Below are 23204 nucleotides of genomic sequence, written 5' to 3' on the forward strand. Positions count from 1 at the left end.
ATAAATGTATAGAAACTGATCTACTCAATATTCTAGAACTAACTTGATTGATACTCAGATACTTACCTAAGTAGCACTGGGGGAAAGTAGACCATGGAGTACTTTTGAGTGTAACAGAGTTAATCATCCATGATATAGTGCTCAATGTGGGTATGATTTTTTATTATGTTTCCATTTTGCAAAAACAAAATTCATACTTCAGTTATTTTCCTGATTATTGTCTTAGTTTCTTACATTCTCTGTAATTTTTTAGAATATTTTGAAATCAATTATAGTTTCTCCCTAGTTTTTCCCTTTTAATCGTTCCTCACAATTTTACATGGCTTATATTTTTTTCAATACAGTTTTCTAATGGTGGTAAACACTGGGTCTACCAGAATATACTTCACATTCATAATAATCAGTTTTAATCTCATCCACATTAGAACATCAATCAAGCAATACATTTTCTAGTAGCCATTAACACTCAGTAATTCAGTCAATACTTCCACTTTCCTTGCAATTACAAAGCCGGATATTCCCTGACAATAATATATTTTAACCTTTAGTTCTTGTTAGTCTTCATATTGCAGGAAAGATTACATAGTACTGTGTAAAACCACAATCAAGGTATGAGGTGATTTGGGCCATAATAAAACACTATATTTAGTAATGCCAGTGAAGATATGGTGTGCTTATGTTCTCATTTTTAAATTTCAGCCAATACAATTATTTTGAAGTGTAGAAAATTTCCATGTAAAAATGTTTTCTAATTTTCCTTCAGGTCATCATTTCTATCATCAGAACGAGAAACCAAGAATGAGTCACAGACAAGAGGAAATGAAGACAATTGTAGCACAGTTTATATGTCAGATTTGTGGTGCCAAGTCCTTTACAAGCCTTTTACATGTGTTCTGGTATTTTGCTAATGTAGCTACAATATCTCCAGGGCCTTAACATCCTTTCTTTCGTCTCTCAAATGACCTATAAAAGATGGTTAGAAGAACATAGAATAAAAAAAGAAAATGACCAGAGGGGTTTTCTGGTCACTTTTTCCAGTTTGATCATTTAAACAAATTCCTTTTCGTTTTCATTGGTTCTGCTTATTTTAGAGAACAGTTTAAATATTACAGAAACCCACAGGCTAACCAAATATCTAAGAAAGTTCCACTCCCTCTTCTTGATGTTGACAGTGATTTTAAAGGACCCCCAGGTATAGACAATGATATTCTTGAGTTGGATATTTTATGAGCAAATGGAATATAAGCTTCCCTCTTTCTCTCCCATAAGCAATGAAAATAAGCCTAAAAAAGGACTCAAGTTCAATTAGGGATTGTTTAATTGACCTACTGTTGAGTCAATCCTGATTTTCTTTTCACACATTAAACTACAAAATTTATAGCGTCTGAAAATGTTGCTTTTTACAATGTGTGTGAAAACTGTGAGCCATATCCTCCAGAGCTGCTGAAATCATACAGACTGAACATTAAGTTTACCCTCCTCAGAGAAAGGAATTTTCTTTCAATGGATGGCTTACTTACTTTTACACATCAAAATGGTTACATTTGGTATCTTTCTTTCTTTTTCCTTTTTTTTTTGCCTCTATATTTTAGATTGAAAATAAATAAGCAAACCATACAGGCATTAACATCCAAAAGCACTCAGAGAACTGTAATACAATAATGAAAATAAATATATAAATTCTTTTTCTCAAATAAGAATTCAAGTTTCATGACCTGAAGAACTATATACTATGCACTTGGTCTAATTTCCCTGATGAACCTTACTGATTCCACTGGACTAGACTTTAAAAAAAACCTAGTCAAGTATACTGTTTACAAATAGTTAGTGAAGACAAAGCTATTCCTTCATTTTAAGAAACTAAAAATAATTATTATATACAGCATATACAAATTTGATTTGTATTCATTATTATTCTTCAATTTTAAATATATTACACCATAGGAAATGTTTTGATACAGTTTGTTTTTCCAACTTAAACTCCCCCCCACAACCAAAATGCTGACATACACAAATGAATAATGGGCAGTCTGTATCAGCTACCCATTACTATACAATAAATCATCCCACAGTGTGGTGGCCTAAGAGGTAAGTATGTATTATTGCTCGTATTGAGACAACCAGTCAGCAGGTTGTTCAGTCTAGGCTCAGCTCCCTCATTTGTGAGTTTCTGTGAATCTCCTCTGCAGCTCTGCTTCTAATACTTTGCTGGATGCTGACCTTGTTCCTCTCCCTGCTGGGTTAGGCTTGTTCATCTGCTAGCTGAGCAGGATTCAAGAGAATGAAGCTCTTTTGCAAGTACAATTTAAAAACTTGTAAGTTTCCTCTGCATCTGACTCAAGTCCATTCTAATGGCCAAATACACAATTATTCAGGAGATACTTATCTCTTTGTAAACTCACAGTTGCTTTGGCCGTGTGAGAAGGTTACTGGATAAGACCCTTAAGTTTCTTAGAAACCCTTTTATCTAGGGGCACCTGCATGGCTCAGTTGGTTGTACCTGATTCCTCGTTTCTGCATGGGTCATGATTCATAGGATCAAGCCTTGCATTGGGCCGTCAACATGGAGCCTGCTTGAGATTCTCTCTCTCCCTCTTTCTCTGCCCCTCCCCTACTCATGCTCTCTTTCTCAAAATAAAAAACAAACAAACAAACAAACAAGCAAAAAGAAACCCTTTTATCTACCTGAAAGGGTATCCTCAATCCTTAGGCCTCAATAAAAGGTCTTATAATAATAAACTTGATTTGATCTTATCTTCAGAACTTGTTTTATGTTGGGACTCTTACTGGTTGGGAAGACAGAAGATGAGAAACAATTTTGTTTTCTTTTTTTTTTTCTTTCTTTCTTTTTTTATATCCCTCAGATTTCTTGAAAACTGACCAGTTCTTTCTCTACCTCGGAGGTTAGCAAACTAAGACCTAGAGGCCAAATCCAGCCCACATCCTACTTTTGTATGGACTGTGTGCTAAGACTATTTTTACTTATTTTTATTTAAAAAAAAAGAAAAAGAGGATAATATTTTGTGATACGTGCAAATGACATATTCACATTTCTGCATCCATAAATACATTTTTTGAAACACAGCTACATTCATTCATTTACATATTGGCTCTGGCCGTTTTTTGCATGACAATAGCAGAGTTGAGACAGACACTGTTCAATCACAAAGCCAAAGTTATTATCTTGCACCAAAGAAGAAGTTTGGGGACCCCTGTTCTAACTCAAACTGTTCCTGTATTACTCCATCACATAGAGCTAAAAGAAGCCCACTGACACTTTCAGCATTTTGTCTGGAAAGCATTTTGTCAAAGTCCAACAATTTATTAGGAACATATCTATTGGTATAGTCTTGCCAATTGTTTTCTTATTTTATAATCGCGCTCTGTTTTTTCAGCCTCCGGTGGCAATCTTTCACCATTTTCTAGCCTCCACTGAATATTTGCTTACCAAGTTTCCATTATCTGTTCATTGCTTTGCTTTCAAACCAGAGTCTCATAGTTTAAGTCAAAAACATTCCAGTTCTCTGTACCCATTTCTATATCGGTTACCTCTTGGAGTAGAAATAAACACCAAACTCTGTTGCTTAAAATAACAGGATTTAATATTTTCAGTGAGTCTATGGGTCAGGTAGGCAATTGTACTGATCTTGCCTGGGCTTTTTCATGTATTTAAATCAACTTGTAGGCTAGCTGGTGTAGAATGATCTTTTTCACAGATCCTTTATTTGGCTAGCTGTTGACTAGGGCAGCGGGAATGATGAGGCTATGGTCCTCTCGTCCTCAAGCAAATGACCTTGGGCTTGTCCTCATGATGGTGGTGGGGATCCAAAAGAGTGAGTGGGAACATGCAATATTTCTCATGAAATGAGAAATGCCTCCAAAAGAGTGAGGCATGGACTAGGAACTAGCACTCCATATTTCCTCCACAGTGTGTTAACAAAAGCAATCCAGCCCAGATTTAATGAGTGAGGAAATAAATTCTGCCTCTTGATGAGATAGCCATAAAATTTATAATACCATATTAAGAAGCTTTTGGTATATACAGTATCCTGGCATACAAAGTGTACAAGACAATTTTTGTATTTGCTAATAGTCTTTCCATTCTGAATATATTATACACAAAAGAATCGTTCTTTTTCAGTCCCGACATTGTAACAATGACAAATGAATAATGAAACACTCCCAAAAAGTTATTAGCATTGATGAAGATCATATTCCAGACAGAGAATTGGGGAAAGAACATGTAAAATAACCAAAGAAACATAAATCCAGGTAATTCAAAGGTCACCCTTTTCTAGTGTACATTTGGGAGGAAGGATTTTTTTCTTTTAATTCCCTTTAAGTGACCCACTTAGAAACTCTTCCTCTCTATTTTGGGATTTCCCTCCCTGCTCTTGGTTGTGATGTAGGATGCTCCTGATTCTGTTGCTAGTTATCCCTTGAGTACCTTTGTTATCATCTCCTTTTTCAGGATTATATGTTCTTTTGGTATGTGTCGCTAAAATAATAAATATTAGGTCACACAATTTTACTATCTTGTCTCTTTATTGTCCATAATATTTTGTCCAAGTACTAATATGAGAAGATTACTATTTACTGATTGGTGTAATGATTCAGAGGAGGGTCGTAAAGTTTGAACAAAGGAATAAGAATACTGAGTGAGTTTTCGGACCTAGAAACTACTGTCTATGAGCCTGTTGCTTACCCATTTTCAAAGCTTTCATACCACCAAAATATAAGAGGAGGGGCGGATGTGACTTGATTTTAATTACTTATGGTTTTCAGATAGAAGAGGAGGCAAAAACATATAGATAAACAAACAAGCAAGCAAACAAAACATACATTTTATGCCAGCCTTGTGAGACCCAGGCCAGACAAATTTACTACTGAGATTGTTAGGACACTTTTTGGTTAGAAAAATAAATCAGAGAATCAGCGACCTGGGGTCAAATATTAGGTGGGTTCAATGGGCTTTCCCAACTGGGTTTCTTGAAGGGCCACAGAGTTCATTCTGTTAGCTTTGAATGGTATTGTTTTCTTCAAGCATAGCATTGTCACTATGCTGGAAAAATCACTTTCATTTCCTGGAAACTCATACAGGGAGCTCTGTCTGGGCTTTGTAGGATGGCTTCAAAGGCATCTGTGACTGAGAGAGAATCTTTTTCTAAACTTCAGATGGGGGGAAAAGCAAAGTTTGAAAAATGTGTTTTATCTCACAGTCACCAAAGTGAATGTATCCAGAGAATTCGACATTTTGCAAGGGGTTGCTTTTCATAGAAAGCCTGATTCATAGCCTGCTTCTTTGTAACCAATGGTTTATCTCTTTAAAAAAGAAAGGAACTTGCTTTTGGGGCAGCTCCACATCTTACATAATAAGTCTCACCCTTTATTCAATTGCTAAGTCTTACTTATTTTGAATAATCTAAAATGTTACTTCCTTAGAAAACCCTTCCTGCTCTCTGATTCTTTAAAAAATGCTATTTGTTTACTTATTTATTTTTAAGACGTTATGTAATTTTTAGAGCGAATTTAGTGATCCTTTGTGTGTTTGTGTGGAACAGCCCCCAACTTCCTGATGGAGTCCTACTTTCTCCCACATCCAGAGCCTGGTATTCATTGGTTACTTTAAAAAGACCCAGCAGACACATTTATAGTTTCCAATATCTGAGGCCAAATCACCTCTCCATGTAGGGTGTTTCCAGACTAGTCTTTACAAATGAAATGGAAAGAGTGAGCGGATATATAATTCTCCTTTGTGAGATACCTCAAACATGGGAAGTGGGCATGTGACTTGATCTTCCCATTAAACTCTATGTACTTCCCTTCTAGTCTAATTCAGTCACATATGTATTCAATTAACTGCTCTATCTCACTCTCCCCATCTCCTTACCCATCCCCACATACAAGCCTTAATCTGCAAGGTCATCGGAACTCGAAAATATTTCTGTGAATAATTCATTTATCACTTCTATGTACAATTTGTCCAGTCCAATGGAATCCTGAGAATTTTAATGTGATTTATGATCCTTGTTTATTCATAAGGTTTATCACATTCTTCAAATATGTACTAGGAGGTCCAATACCATATTCATTTTTTTTCTTCTCTTCATTATTAATCTTTAAATAGCCAAGAACCTGTACTTGGAGACACCGTTACATAGAGTTTTAAAACTTACTTAGAAAGAAGGGATTGCTAAATTGGATCAATTTTAGCTGAAAATGTGCTGATTAACTTAATGACTCTCACTCTTAACAATTTAAATAACTTTAAAGATATATATTTAAAAAAAACAACAGAAATATTGGTTTTTTTTTTCTTTCCTGTCCATTGTTATTTACACATTTACTAACTTTTGTTGAAGGTAATCGTCAAAACAAAAATGAAAATGTCATAAATGTATAGCTTGATGAATTTCACAAAATGAACACACCTGTGTAGCCAACTTCCAGATCCATAAACAGAACAGCATCAGGAACACCTCCTTTTCAGAAATCTCACGTGGGGGCAAATGTAGGGGCACCTGACATCCACTTGAGCTTTCTTTTCTTCATCTGTAAAGTGAGTGGAATAACAAATATGCCGAAAAAGTGCTCTATAAATGTGATCAACTCCATTGAAACATGTTGTAAACCACAGCAAGTTGCACAAATGAACAGTACTATTTTAATTTTCTGTTACTACAAAGTACCCATTGCAGAATTCACCTTGGAAAATGATTAGACTTGGCTCCACCATGAAGAAGAAGGGGTGTTGCTAGGGAATGCCAGCAGGCTGCCTTCCAACAGACCTCTTAGAGTCTCATTACCTTGGTAGATTTGCCTGGCTCTCAGTCTGGCCCTCAGCCGTTCCAGACTCTGAAATCTAGTTGTCTATTGCTAAGGGGCCTAGTGATATTAAATAAGCTCAAGAGACTGATTTTAAAAATCAAAGCCTTGATTTATTAATTTACAATGAGGGGACCAGGCACTTGAGTCTTCTGGCCAGAACATTCTCTCCCCGCTGATACTCCTTTGGGGAAGCTACACTGTATTCATTAGCTTGCTTAGAGAGCATGGTTTCGGAATAAGAATTAGGTGAGAGGAATCTCCTTCCATACTGTGTGATATTGGGTCAGTACTTTTTTGTACCAGTGCAACCCTGCACTTTGACTATTCTCTTCAGGCCAACTCAGCTGCCAATCCCATGAGGAAGCACTCTGAAGCCTCCAGATTCCAAGAAAGGAAAAATGCAGTATTTTAGATTCTCAATTTAAAAATCAATTTAGGGGCACCTGGGTGGCTCAGTTAAGCCTCCCACTTCGGCTCAGGTCATGATCTCACAGCTCGTGAGTTCAAGCCCCGTGTGGGACTGTGCTGACAGCTCAGAGTCTGGAGCCTGGTTCGGATTCTGTGTCTCCCTCTCTTTCTGCCTCTCCTCCCCCTGGCTCACACTCTGTCTCTCATGCGCTCTCTCTCAAATATAAATAAACATTTAAATTTAAAAAAAAAAAACAAATAATAAAATAAAAATTGATTTATAAGTCTCATGTGGGCTCACTTGCAGCACAACCTCTCTGACCTGGTGACCACCCTCCTCTCTGGCAGAGGGTATGCATGCCTGACTGGAACACCCAAAGGCTCTATTTTCCTTTCCTTCTCTTCCTCGATGTGGTACTTCCGAATGTTTACTTTTGGAGCTAATCTTCTTTATTTTGTATAATTAATAGAGGAAGAGTAGAGGTTCAGATACATAACTGAGTTCAGATACATAACTGAGATGGAAGCTTGTACCCCAAGTTCAGATACATAACTGAGATGGAAGCTTGTACCCCCGAAGGTAAATGCCAACTGCCATCAAAAGCTCAAAGTTAGAGAAGTGCTTCAGAGACTTGCTAGTAGAATCACTAGTAGATCACTTCTCAGACTCAGCACTTCGGTGGGTAATGACCTCCACCTTCTTTTGCCTCTGACCTCTCTTATTTGTATGCTTCCCTGCTTTAGCAATCCTCACCCTATCCCAAACCCTCAGCTAATTGAGCAGCTGTTTCCTTAATAATGTTAATATTTTCAAACTGTCATGTACTTCTGGAGACATTCTTGTCCTTTGTGATCATTATTTTTTGAATGTCTGAACATTAGATGTTTGTTTTATGTTCATTATATATTGACTCTGAGTTTTTGAGCTCACAATTGACAATACCAATAATACTTTTAATCTGTTCTGTGGCAAACCTACACTTTTATGATATTTATGTATGTATGTATGTATGTATTTCAAAAATTTATTTAAATTCTGGATAGTTAACATAGTGTGTAATATTGATTTCAGTAGTAGAATTTAGTGATTCATCACTTACATGTAACACCAAGTGCTCAACACTAGTGCCCTCCTTAGTACCCATCACCCATCTAGCCCATCACCCCACCCACCTCCCTCCATTAGCCCTCAGTTTGTTCTCTATTGCAAAGAGTCTCCTATGGTTTGTCTCCCTCTCTTTTTTTCCCCTTCCCATATATTCATCTGTTTTGATTCCTAAATTCCACATATGAGTGAAATCATATGCTATTTGTTTTTCTCTGACTGACTTAGTTCACTTAGCATAATATACCCTAGCTCTACCCACATCATTGCAAATGGCAAGCTTTCATTCTTTTTGATGGCTGATGGCTGAGTAATATTCCATTATATATATATATATATATATATATATATATATATATATGCCACTTCTTTTAATCCATTCATCAGTTGATGGACATCTGGGTGCTCTCCATAGTTTGGCTCTTGTTGACAATGCTGCTATAAACACCAGGGTATATGTAACACTTTGAATCTGTATTTTTTTTTTTTACCCTTTGGGTAAATACCTAATAGTACAATTGCTGGATTGTAGGGTAGTTCTATTTTTAACTTCTAGAGGAAACTCCAAAGTGTTTTTCAGAGTGGCTGCACCAGTTTGTATTCCCAAGGGAGTAAGTGTTCCCCTTTCTCTGCATTATCACCAACACTCGCTGTTTCTTGTGTTGTGAATTTTAGCCATTCCCACCGGTGTGAGGTGGTATCTCATCATGGTTTTGATTTGTATTTCCCTGATGATAAGTGATGTTGAGCATCTTTTCATGTGTCTATGACCTACATTTAGATCATTTCTAATACAGAGCTCTTAGAGGATTTATCACCATAAGTGTAGGGGCACCTGGGTGGCTCAGTCAGTTAAGTGTCTGACTCTTGATCTCAGCTCAGGTCATGTTCCCATGGTTTGGGGGTTCCATGTTGGGCCCTGTGCTGACAGTGGGGAGACTGCTTGGGATTCTCTTTCTCCCTTTCTCTCTGCTCCTCCCCTGTGCATGAGCACATACATGCATGTTCTCTCTCACACAAAATAAATAAATAAACTTAAAAAAATAATAATAAATGTAAAGCACTTAAGATGGAACCTGACACTATTCACGGATGTGCTCCAAAACCACAGTTTGATCAAATGCAAAATGGCTAATGTTAAAAATCAATACTTGGTATTTGTGATTTTGGATTTTTTCCTCTTCATGAATTTTTGAGCCATTAAATTTGATATTTTTCCTTAAATTCACCCTCACAATATGTTAAGAATACCAAAATCAGATTGTTCTTGAGAGAATCACGACCTAAAAAAATATTCAATGACAAAGTATTAAAAGCAGACTTTAAAGGTTATTTTTCCACCTATAATGCTGATATACCAAGTAATTCTAAAAGATTGGAATTATGATAAAACATATTTGGTACCATACCATTTTAAAACAAAAACTTTTAATGGCTCAAAAAGATTGAGATATTCTCCCTAATTTTTAAGCTAATCCACTGTTGTCACTTTAATCATAAAATACTTGTCAGGACGCCTTAGCCAAGTCGGCTAACTCTTGATTTCAGCTCCGGTCGTGATCTCATGGTTGTAAATGGAGCCCCACATGCAGCTTCCCACTGAGGACAGAGCCTGCTTGAGATTCTCCCTCTCTCTGCCCCTTCCCAACTTGTGCTTGCACATACATTCTCTCTCAAAATAAATAAATAAATAAACATTTAAAAAGTCTCTACTTATCTAATTTAAAGCTCTTAAATTTTTTAAAACAAAATTCACAGCATCACAATCATCAAATATGACAATATTTTTTTCCTTTTGCAAAAAATATACATGTATACTAAAAATGACGGAATTTCAACATAAATATACATAATGAGATTTTTCCCTTCAAGTTATACCAAGAATGCTTTCAAATTTGAAAGTACATATTTAATTATTAATAATATACCCAAATAACAATAAATATTAATATCATTAATAGTAATTAGATATGATCATAATTATTATTGATCATAAACAAGTTCAGAGTTGTCAGAAAGGAACTGCAGTGGGCAGTCAGCTGTTTGGCAATCCAAGGGCCAGTGCAAAAGCCATGGTCAAATGACAAGCTTTTGCTAATTTCCTCGGGGGGTTTGGTTAATTTTATCCACAAAGCCAAAATTCAGAGAATCTCTAAGTAAGAAGCATTCAGGAAGCTCTCATAATTATCGGTCTTATATATGTGTTTCTGCATGTACATAACATAATTTTCTATTAATACTTAAAAATTAAGCAATAAACATACATTTCAAAGCACCACATATTTTTTATGTTGGTTTGAATTCAAGATTCAAAACAATCAAAATGTTACAAATCTAAAGTAAAGTTTAAAAATACTAAATCCTAAGTGTTTTAAAATACTATCCCTTAAAAAGAAACTAAAGTATTTCAGAAAGGATTATTTGCAGACCGCACACTACAAATAATTTTAGTTGACCCATTTTAAATGTTTAAATCTGAGAGAATCCTATAACTCACTTAATATTTAAGCATCCAAGGCTTTCCTTCTCCTCTGGATTCCTCTTATTTGAAAACAGAATGTCACTCTTAGGATAATTCGATAAATGTTGTGTCAGCAGTTTTTAGAAAAAGTCTTCTGTTGTAACAAAACTGCCAGACGCTAAACAGACAAAGTCTCAGAATAATTGATATGGACAACAGAAGTAAGAATTTTGACTCCCAGTGGGCAAGCCACCTGTACAAACAACACTTCTAACTTCAATTTGAGTTGCTGGCTTCTGAACACTCAATTATTTAGGGCATTCAGAGGATTTCATTAATACAAGAAATGCCTACAGGCCTGCATTACAAAGGTGGTCTTTATCATTAAAGATTGGGGTTCAGTAATAAGAATTGCTAATGCTATGTGGATGACAAATGATTTTTCTCCACCAGAACTAGAATTCTTCCCTTTTTGAAACTATTTTAATATGTTCTTCTTCAGAATGTTTTAATGCTATTTTGCCTTGAAATCCTCAGTCATTTTTAGAGGCAGAATATAAAAGGACAGAAAATGACCATCCAGATGTTTCCACATTCCAAGGTTGTCACAGCATTGCCATCCAGACAAAGTCTGTTCTGGATTCTTAAGAAATTAGTTAGGATTAGAGGGGTGAACTACTTGCACAGAGTTCTCTTTTAGCATTAATATGCTTTGTAGAGCCTCTTATTACAATGAATTGACTTAGATCTCCTGTCTCATATTTAAAGCGACAAATAATTTGTTTGGTTTTGTTTCGCTGAAGAGTAAGGATTTAAGTACTTTTAGAATCCAGTTTTAAATTGTAAAACAATTTTAGATTTACAGAAAATTGTGAAGGTAGTACAGAGTTCCCAGATTTTGCACCCATTTTCTCTTAGTAACATGTTACATTAGCATACCACATTTGTTATAATTACCGAACCAGTGGAGATATATTATTATTATTAACTGAAATCCATAGCTTATTCAGACTTCCATAGTTTTTACCTAATGTTCTTTTTTATGTTCAGGATCCCATCTAGGATCCTACATTATATTTAGTTATCATGTACCCTCATGTGCTCACGGCTGTGACAGTTTCTCAGACTTTTCTTGTCTTTGATGTCCTTGACAGTTCTGAGAGTACTGGTCAGGTAATTTGAGCATGTCTCGCAACAGAAATTTGTCTGATTTTTTTCTCATAATTATACTAGGTATGGAGTTTGAGGAAGAAGACCACAGCAATGAAATACTATTTTCATATCTTATCAAGGATACATGACTTATTACTGCTCATGTTGATCTTAAGTTCCTGCCTCAGGCAGAGTTTTTCATGTTTCTCCAATAAAATGTTACTCTTTCCCACCCTGTCCCCTTTCTGTACTGTCTTCCTTGGAAGGAAGTCACTATGTGCAGCCTGCATATGAAAGGTCGGGAGTGATTCACCAACTCCTTGAGGGCTCGTTATCTATACAAATTATTTGGAATTCTTCTGCACAAGAAATTTGTCTCTTCTCATTCATTCATTCATTCAATTATTCAATCATTCATTTGTATCTGTATGCACTTTTTGTACTGGGTTATAATCCAATACTGCTTTTCTTATTTTGTTGCTCAAATTGTTTCGGTCCTGGCCTTTAGAATCTCTTCGGGTGTCTAATATACCTCATATACCTCTTATACCTCATGTTTGTGCTTGTATATGGAGGTCTTTTCTTAGTTTCTGATGTTACAAGGTGCTGTAGGCTCATCATGTATATTTTCTGCACGAATACTAAAAATCAGTCTTTCTTCAAGGAGTTTGGTTTCTGTTATTGGAGAACAGTGTTAGAAACTGAGATCTGGGTGTTATGTATGCACATAGCTATATATCATTGAAACCAGGTCCTCTCAATCAACAGTGTAAGGAAATGTATTTATGTATGTATGCTAACCCCTGAATCTATACATATCTGTACTTGTATATGTAAATACCTGCCTATAGTAAACTAAATCTGCATGTGTTTTGAGGACTCCAAGTCTAACTCCTTACCAGATGGATCATTCCAGCCTCCTTCTCTTGCTTGTCTGCAAACTACCAATAAGAAACCTAGATTCAAACCACCTTTATCCATTGACTTAATCTCAGTATACACAGAGTGGTTACAGAATTGTTAACCTGTATACCTATAGGAAACAAAGTGTTCAACTAGACCGCAGTGATGATGTATAATTCCTCTTGACTTTAGTCATGAAAACTTCACTCATTTTCCAAGTTACTCAGGCTACCAACGTGTTTGAAGTTGTTTCATATATTTGTAATATGTGAGATTCTTTTATAGCATTCCACATTTCATCCTGGGAACTCCCAGTCTCCTATTTTTTTTTTTGAAATTTACATACATTAAGGTTTATTTTTTATGTTGTAAAGTTCTATTTTAACAATTACACAGTTTCATGTATCTACCATGACTGTATCATTTAGAATATTTTCACTGCCCTAAAAAAATCCCCTGTGCTTTACTTATTCAACCTTCTTCTCCCCCACAAACTCCTGACAACTACTGGTATTTATGCAATTTTTATAATTTTGTCTTTTCCATAGGTCATATCATTAGAATTACAGATTTTGTAGCCTTTTCAGACTGACTTCTTTCACTTAAAAATATGCATTTAAGTTGCATCCATTGCTGAGATGCCTAGCTGTCTCAGTCAGTAGAACATGCAACTCTTGATCTCAGGGTCATGAGTCCAAGCCCCATGTTGGGCATGAGGCCTACTTTTAAAAACTAATTAATGTGGGCACCTGGGTGGCTCGGTGGGTTAAGCGTCCAACTTCGGCTCAGGTCATGATTTCACGGTCTGTGAGTTTGAGCCCCATGTCAGGCTCTGTGCTGACAGCTCGGAGCCTGGAACATGCGTCAGATTTTGTGTCTCCCTCTCTCTGCCCCTCGTCTGCTTGTGCTCTATCTCTCTCTGTCTCTCAAATATAAAACAAACAAAACAAAACAAAACAAAAAAACCTAAATAATGTAATTCACTTTAATTAATTAAAGATCAATTAGTCAATTAATCAACTGGCTAATTAGTTAAGTGATTGGTTATTTAAACGAATTAATTAGTTGATTAATTAATTAAACATAACTAAAAAAGATTCATTCATTGCTTTCCCTGCCTTAATAGCTGATTTCTTTTTATGGCTGAATAATATTCCATTGTATAAATGTAGCAGTTTATCTGTTGGTTGCTTCCAGTTTTTGGCAATTATTCATAAAGCATGCAAGTCTTAGAGTGGAAAAACTTTTCAAATCATTAAGCTAAATACTTTAGAAAAGTGGTGCTATATCATACAGTAAAATTATGTTTAGATTTGTAAGAAACTGGCAAATTTTCTCCTATAGTGGATGTGTCATTTTCAATCACTCCCAGAAATGAATGAGAGTTTTGTTGCTCTGCTTTCTTGGCAGTTATTGACATTGTCAGTGTTTAGGATTTTTGCCATTCTAATTAATGTGTAGTTGATACCTTGTTATTTTAATGTGTAATCCTCTGATGACAATAATGTTAATATGTTTATATGTGTATTTTGCCACCTGTATATCTTTTTTGGTAACGTCTGTTCAGATCTTTTACCCACTTTTTAAAAAATGATTATACATTTTCTATTTGTTGAATTTTAAGAGTTCTTTGTATATTTCGGATATGAGTCCTTTATTAGATATGTGTTTTGCTCCTGGTTTCTCCCAGTCTTTGGCTTGTCTTTTCATTCTTTTAATAGTGTCTTTTGCAAAGCAAAAGTTCTAATTTTCATAAGGTACTACCTATTCTTTTTCATGGACCAGATGTTTGGATCACTTTTTTTGGTGTTTTATCTAAAAACTCATCACCAGAAAAATATTTTTAATAGCTATGTATGGTTTTAAATATTAGATAGTTACTTTGAAATAGTAACTTTCAAATCTTTTTCTCTTTTTATTTATTTATTTTAAAGAGAGAAAGTTTGAGTGCAAGTAGGGGATGGGGCAGAGGGAGAGAGAGAGAGAGAGAAAAGAGAGAGAGAGAGAGAGAGAGAGAGAATCTCAAGTAGGCTCGGTGATCTGCACTCTGACACAGGGCTTAATCTTACAACCTTGAAATCGTGACCTGAGCTGAAATCAAGATTCGGATGCTTAACCAACTAAGCCATCTAAGCACCCAAATCTCTTTCTCTTTCATTTTTCTTTCACTGCTCTCTTTTCACTTTCCTCACTCTTTTTTGTGTTCTCTTTCTCTGTTTGCCTCTTTTCTCTCTGGCAATAAGTAGGCTAGAACACAAAAAATGAGCTTGTAAGTCAATTATTCTTTAATTTATCCATTTTCTTCTATGGATTTAAACAAAATATTTTATTTATTTTTGAGAGAGTGTGAGCAGGGGAGGGGCAGAGAGAGAGGGGGAGAGAGGACCTGAAGTTGGCTCTGCACTGACAGCAGTGAGTCCCATGCTGCGCTTGAATGCACAAACCCTGAGATCATGACCTGAGCTCAAGTCGGACGCTCACCTGACTGAGCCACCAGGCACCCCTCTTCTGTGGAATTTTTACATACATTTTAGAAATATTCTTTTGTGATCTAAAGATCATCTGTATGCTAGTTGGTTGGTAGTAAACTGTAGCAATAATTAAAGGATGCTCTAATAATGTGCCAATTAATCAAAATCAATATTTGATTAGTTATCAATGTAATTATCATTATAATTAATTATCAATAGAATAAATACATGTTATCCTATAAATTATAAATACTTATTCAAAGACAAGTATGTTCTCAAAATGAATTCCCTATGAATGAATACAAAGCTAGTATTTGTCATGTCCCCCCTCCTAGTTTGGCTCTCAAAAATCTAATTGAGGATAGAGTGCAATTAGCAAATTAAAATGAATTAAAAAAACTATATTACATTATGTGTAATCAAATGTAAGAACACCATGCTAATGCCATATACGGTGTAATGGTTGGTGAATGTGAGGGCAATGAGCACTGCTGTATTGGTGGTAGGTTTCTGTTCATTTGTTTAAATGTTTATTTTTGAGAGAGAGAGAGAGAGAGAGAGACAGAATACAAGTGGGGGAAGGGCAGAGATAGAGGGAGACAGAATACAAGTGGGGGAGGGGCAGAGAGAGAGGGAGACACAGAAACCGAAGCAGACTCCAGGCTCCAATCTGTCAGCACAGAGCCTGATGGGGGGCTCGAACTCACAGACTGCGAGATCATGACCTGAGCTGAAGTCGGCCACTCAACCTACTGAGCCACCCAGGTGCCCCTTGGTGGAAGGTTTTGAAGAAAGCAGAGCTTGTGCTTGCCACAGAAGATGATTATAATGTAGATCGTCCAAGTTAAGAAGAAGGGATGCTCCAAACGAAGGAAAACATGAACAAAAGCACTGACTTGAAGTTGAAAATGCGATACTCATTGGGCAGGTATAGCACAACTCCAATTAATCAAATGGCTTTTAAAATCAGTGTGTCAAGTAGATTGGTAGATTACATGTGTTTATGTAGGAGCCTGAAGTTTTTTTTTAATCGATGGTTAATGCAACACAAAGAATCTTTAAGACACACTTTGACTATTGAGGCCTCTGTTATGACAGTTAGGTCACTGAAACCCTCTGACAAGAGCATAATGGCATTCTCTTGTCCCCTGTGATTGGCTCAGATGTGGAAATATAATCTAATTGATTCTAGCAGAGGGAAATTTATGATTTTAATTTGATAGTATTTGGAAGAAAATTCTCCCTTCTGAGTAGTATGATTACAGATGGGGCATTTGAATTTCTCCAGTTACTTTAGCTCCGTGAAAGATCAGACCAGCCAATAGAGAAAGGTAACACCAAGAGGATCACAAGGCAGCAGAGCCAGAAAACTGATCAAAGGGTACTTGGAGTCTGGCCTACTTCTGGATTGTTGTGTTAATTGAGCCAATAAATCCTGTGATGTGCCTTCTTCCAGGTACTCAGAAAATCTTTTATTTTCTCTCACATCCCACATATAGCCTCATATTAGGAAATTATTTTTGTTCTACCTTCAAAATATGTTTAGACCCTACTACTTCTCACATCTCTACCCTGTCTCCCTGAACCAGATCAGCATCAGCCATCACCTGAGTTAATACAACCGGTCCCTAATCAGTCTCCCTTTTTCATTACTGTTCTTTCACAGTCAATTAACTACACAGGTGGTAGTGATCTTTTAAACACAAAATAAGATCTAACTACTTCTCTGCTCAGCATTCTCTAAAAGCTCCCCATATAGGGAATAAAATCCAAAGGCAAGACAATGGCCTGCTAGGTCTCACAAGCATGGGGCCTTCCTTAATTCTTTTGCAGTATTATCTCTTACCAAAACCCCTTTTTACCCTAGGCCAGGTGGCTTTTTTTTTTTTTTTCCTGTTTCTCAAACGTGTAAAACACACACTCACCTTAGGGCCTTTGCACTTACTGCTTCTTCTGCCTGAAACCTAGTTTCACAAAATATTGCCTTTTCCCTTACTTCACTTGTTTTCCTTACTAGAGAGAAATTGACTTCCATTTAAAACCACACAGTGTCCTCACTGGTACCAGATAATATTTTCATCATCCAGCTTTACATTTATTCAAAGTTTTTGTCACTACTCAAGACACTTTATTTGTTGATATTATATCCCCTCACCAATCATGTAAGTTTCCTGAGAACAGGATAGCTCTGTTTTCTTTGATGTTTCTAAAACCTGCAGCAGAGAAGGCAACACATAGGATATTTTTTTAAAGTACGTCAAATCATTCTTCAAGGTAATTAGAGTTGTTCTTATTTCTGTTAATGTCATTTGCTACTAAAAGCACTTTCATTAGATAAATGACAATCTAACTAGTGTTTACTAAATTTAATAAAGACAATATACCACATCTAGAAGAAAAAATATATTGTAAATTATGTGATAGTGCTTTAAAGTGACTCTGTATTTAATATTTTCCATTAAAATTAGTATATTATACAGCTAAGAAAAACTGAAATCATTCACAGAAATCTTTTGTATTGAGAAAAGAAAAATAGCTAAGAATGAAACATTCCCTGTTGTAAAAATATGGTGGTTTTTATTTAAAAAAAAAAAAGAAAGAAAGAAAAAGAAAAACCTACCACCTTTCTCTAGGAGTACAGTTTTAGATTTCACAACAAAATGTTAACAGTGATATAATTTAAGAGGGATTTGGTTACATAAAAGGTGGGAATTGATGGGTTATATACTTATGGAACTCATCTTAAGTCATCAAGCTCTTTCTTGGGTGCTTTACAAGTATTATCTTATTTAATATTTTCAAACCTCTTTCTGATAAATATTAGTTATTATTTTACAGACGAAAAGAAAAAGAGGTTCTGAAGGAAAAGAAAATTCCCAAGAGCCCACAATTCATACTGACATCCAAATCTAAAGCTTCAAGCATCAAAACTCATTTTAAAAAAATGCTCTTTCCAATAAACATGTAAACCTATTGGTATGCACACAAATATTGTTAAAGTATTGTCTGTGAAGCCCTGTTTGGAAAATATTAAAATCTTTGTATGGTTTATCAATCTGTCAACTAAAATTTGAAAAAAAAAAAAAAACCCTAGCTCAATGCATTTTTTTATTGAAAAAAAAGAAACTAGCTCAGTGATGTTTTACAGATGAATAATGTTAGCACTGCTCTAATTACTTAAAAATGCATGTAATTATACGAGCACGAAGACTAATAATAGCAAATGATACTTACATATAAAACTACATTAGCAAGTGCTACAGTCACTTGTTAAAATAAATCATATCAAAGGGAAGGGGGAGGAATAGAAAGGCAGACAAGAAACGACAGTGATATTTAAAGTTAACGATGACTAAGAGGTGAACTTTAAGTCTATTTACATATTTCTGAAAGACTGAAACATCAAAAACCACTAACCTGAAATATAGAGGAAACAGGAAGAAAATCACTCCACATCGAGAAAACGTTCCTTATAACATTATGTGATAACAGAAAATACGCCATGAACTAAAAAGGAAAAGTATGCATACACACAACAATGTCATTACGAATGTGTGACAGTAACACTATTTTAGAGACAGGAACACTGAGGTGTAAGTGATAGCTCTTGTTAAGTGGTTACCAGCAAAGTAAGATACAAAATAAAATCGGCATGTGTCCCAGGTTGTGGTTTTCTGTTCTGGGGCCGGAAGGTCCTGCCAGACGGGGTCTGAAGATGACCGGCATTTGAGCTTCCAGCCATGTGAATATCTAAAACTCCCTGGCAGTGAGAATTCAGTCGAGAGCCAGACACTAGGCTCCGGCACCAACAGCCACCAGTGGTATGGCCACAACCAGGCCAGAAGAATCTAGTGTCACCACCCTGCCCCCGTGCTATAATCATCGAAGGAGTAAATGCTTGTTGAATAGACTCCTAAGTTCCAGGTGCTGTATGAGCCCCTTCTGAGGGGCTCAATTTTGGAACTCCACATCTGCAACATCACCCCCATTTGCTCCTTCAGAGATTTTGGAACCAGACTTTTGGGATATAAGCCTGCCACTGAGTTCACTCTAGAAGGGGAAAAAAATACAGGAACGATAATAACGGTAACTACCGGATGAACTCGAGGAATGCCAGAGGCATCTGCAGCTGTTAACAGGCTCCAGTTTAGAATTCAGTAGTCCTGAGGTGGCTGGGTGGCTTAGTCAGTTAGACGACTGACTTAATTTCAGCTCAGTTCATGATCTCATGGTTCCTGGGTTCAGGCCCCACATCGGGTTCTAAGCTGTGCCAGCATGGATCCTGCTTGGAATTCTCTTTCCCTCTCTCTCTACCCCTCCCCCACTCATTCTCTCTCTCTCTCTCTCTCTCTCTCTCTCTCTCAAAATAAATAAATAAACTTGAAAATAATTGAAGGACCACTAAAAAAATTATAATAATACAGTAGTCCTGCAGCAAATGCTACACCATTTACTCTTTTACTTCTACTCAGCTGGTGGTGGCACCGTTTCGTCTGCTCTGGTATCAACCCAGGAGCTTCCATGGGATTTACTCCAAATAATTTGGGTGGACCAAGAGCAAAAACTACAACTGCATCAACAACCCTTCCTCTAGGATGGGTTAGACTTATACATAGACCCAGACTCAGACTTAACATGTACACTGAGACTTACCTACACATAGCTGGTTTGGGAGGTTTGAGTTTCCAAAGTTCAAGCACAACAATCAAAACTTGAACAGGAGGATATGGGCATGACTTTGGCATCTACTGTAGCTACTTCAACTGTGGCCAGTGAAGAACTTAGTGGTATAGATTTTAGTAGCTAATAATATAAAAAGAGTGAGAAAAGAGGAGGATGACCAGAAGATAACAAAGCACTGAAGGATGAAAACCTTCCTCATGTCCTTTGCCAGGATATGGAAAACCTTAAGAAATTTGTGAAGGAACAAAAATCAATACAAAAAAAATAAGCAATGATCAGAGTTTAAGAAGTATTAAGGCTCTGGGGCACCTGGGTGAGTCAATCGATTAAGCATCCGACTCTGGATTTCGGCTTGGGTCATGATCTCAAGATCGTGGGATTGAGCCTTGCTCAGCATGGAGCCTTGCTTAGCATGGAGCCTACTTAAGATTCTCTCTCTCTCCCTCTCCCTCTGCCTCTCCTGCACCCCCTCATTAAAAAATAAAAAAAAAGATATTAAGGCTTTAAAGTACCTTCTGTCATTGGGTACCTGTGGATGAGCAAAAAAATACTCTTGATATCAACAACTTAAAAATATAAGTTACTCAGGAGTTAAATAAGGCACATATAGCATTCAGAACCCAGGAACTACTGCACAGACTTCAAAATAAAAATACAGCTTCTGCCGACTATGTCCCAACCACAGTTCAGCACTTCCAGCTATAGCTTCAACAGTACAGACAGCAGATTGAACAACTAGAAAACTGTCTTGTCACTCAAGCAAATAATTGACCTATAACCACTCAAGATTTATCAAGGGTTCTGTAGAAAACTTACCAACATTTGTAGCTTTGGCTCTACAACTTCGGTCTATTATTAAAAGTGTAAAAGTGCTCAAAGAGTAATACCTTCTCTATAGAAAAATGTTGGAAAATGGTATAGACATGTTTGAAGTCAGGCTAGCAGAAGCTAAGAAATGGCAGAATGCACCCAGAGTTCCTACCAGACCCATGCTTCTCAGTAACATGCCCGTGAAGCTGCCATCACGACCTTGGCGACACTAAGCTTAGCAAGGATGGTGACAGGTCCAGAGTTTAGTACAGATTCAACACAAGTATTGGGAATGATCTGCAAGCAAGTGGCGTAGGGTCTTCACACTGAAAATTTTGGAACGAGCTTTTGCTTTCGAAATGCCACTGCCGAGGGGCGCCTGGGTGGCTCAGTCGGTTGAGCGTCCGGCTTCGGCTCAGGTCATGATCTCACAGTTTGTGGGTTTGAGCCCCGCGTCGGGCTCTGTGCTGGCAGCTCAGAGCCTGGAGCCTGCTTCGGAATCTGTGTCTCCCTCTCTCTCTGCTCCTCCCCTGCTCATGCTGTCTCTCTCTCTCCTTCAAAAATAAATAAAAACATTAAAAAAATTAAAAAAAAAAAAAAAAAAGAAATGCCACTGCCGAGGCCACATTTGGGTTTTGGAAAAATAAATGAACCTTCAGTAATCCCAGGGCAACCTTTGGCACCTCTGGTACATCTTCATGTAACTTCAACAATTCTAGCATTGTGGTCCCCATGGATCAGACAAACAGGGTACCCAGTCCTGTCTCTTGGATCAGAAGGGGAAATCTTTCGGTCGAAGAAACCTCCAACTGGAAACAAAACAAGAAAAATAATTAATATATGAGTTGATGTGTTAGGGGAATCCATGGCAGCATTGTTCATTATGAGCCTCTTTTCCTAACCTTGATGCGGTAAATTGCACCTCAGGAGATTTATAAAGTTTTGATATTTTTCCCCTACTCTGGAATTTTGAGTTCATACTGATAAACTGTTTTCTTGTGAATATAAAGTCCAGTAGTGTATTTTTCTTTATTTTGTAAACTATATTCTGCTTACATCCCTGACTAGTAAAGCCTATTGTTTAGCAAAGTGTTAATAGCTGTGGTTTTTATTGATAAGGTTGACACTACATAAATATATACCTATTTGTTTCTCTTAGAGTAGAAAAGACCTCTAGTGTTTATAGTTGAGTCAATTCTTATTTTGATAAGAGTCTCTTGAACTACACTGAAGGACATCTTTTATACAGAATAATATTCACACTTGTGCGTATGCATAAAATATGAATTTGTAGAAAGAAACTCTTGCTGTTTCCCTTTTTTAAGGGTATTTTGTTTTTCACAGTTAAAACTTCACATCTCAGTGCATGTAGATTGAAAGTCAATGGAATTAATTGCTTAAAAACTTGTTGCAGGAGTTATTGGCCTGTTTGGCTGACTCAATTTAATTGTCTCTAGTCTTCCACTTTTCTTCCCATGCTGATCTTTGACAGCCTCTCCATAAGAAGAATGCTGTGTATCTTGTCAAACAAATGTTTATCATCCTATAATAATTACCTGTAGGATATTTATATAATATTGGTTGTTTTTTTCCCCACATCTCAAGTGAACCTCCAAGAACCTATTTCAACTCTAGTGGGATTGAGTGTATGCACGTAAAAGATTTTCTATTACTTTAGTGAAAACTTTATGAGCTCTTCGAATGCAGAGTTAATTCTTACATGGCTATAAAAGACACCTAGGTGGCTCACTTGGTTAAATGTCCAACTCTTGTTTTCAGCTCAGGTCGTGATCTCAGTTGATGAGTTCCAGCCCTGCGTCAGGCTCCACACTTGTGCAGAGCCTGCCTGGGATCCTCTCTCTCTTCCTCTCTCTGCCCCTTCCCAACCTTTGCTCTCTCTTCCCCCTCTCTCTCAAAATAAATAAATTTAAAAGCAAATTCTTACATAGCTATTAATACCCCAAATGGAGTGGCTTATATGTCTCTTAATATATTAATGGTTTAATATAAGCTACAGACACAATACATTTAAAATCTGGTTTGGGTACCAACTATGCACTCTTTCCTGTCTTATCTGTGACCACAGAGCCATAATTACGCGCAGGCAGGCCAGGCTGCCTCTGTGTAATGTGCCTGTAATAGCATTAATAGCGGAATGAGAGCCAATAAAAAGGAAAGCCCTTTGACAGAGAACTGCCTTACCCCTAATTTAAGAGAAAAGCAATTAGATTGATGTATTTACCTTTCAAATACAGTTTCCAGATGTAGTCTGAGTATGGAATGTCATTGAAAATTGTGTAATTTTTTATACAGATTTAATAGTATGTATTAAGTGAATACTTTCAGAATCATCTTCATCCAGCCACTATTTTGCTAAAATAGA

At 36.6% G+C, this 23204-nt stretch overlaps 1 long non-coding RNA gene and 1 pseudogene across 1 annotated transcript in view; both read left to right on the forward strand.

The window, feature by feature from the left end:
- Positions 1-1009, forward strand: part of LOC109246968 (uncharacterized) — a 96038-nt gene extending 95029 nt beyond the window's left edge. Inside the window, exon 4 of the long non-coding RNA XR_002071525.2 lies at positions 764-1009. This is a non-coding gene — a long non-coding RNA (uncharacterized LOC109246968). The remainder of the gene's footprint in view (positions 1-763) is intronic.
- Positions 1010-11888: 10879 nt separating this feature from the next.
- Positions 11889-21137, forward strand: LOC109246704 (nucleoporin p58/p45-like; annotated as a pseudogene).
- Positions 21138-23204: the final 2067 nt, after the last annotated feature.

This window comes from Panthera pardus, unplaced genomic scaffold (genome assembly GCF_024362965.1).
Source record: "Panthera pardus isolate Hobbes unplaced genomic scaffold, ASM2436296v1 HiC_scaffold_13, whole genome shotgun sequence".
In the NCBI taxonomy this organism is placed as follows: domain Eukaryota; kingdom Metazoa; phylum Chordata; class Mammalia; order Carnivora; family Felidae; genus Panthera; species Panthera pardus.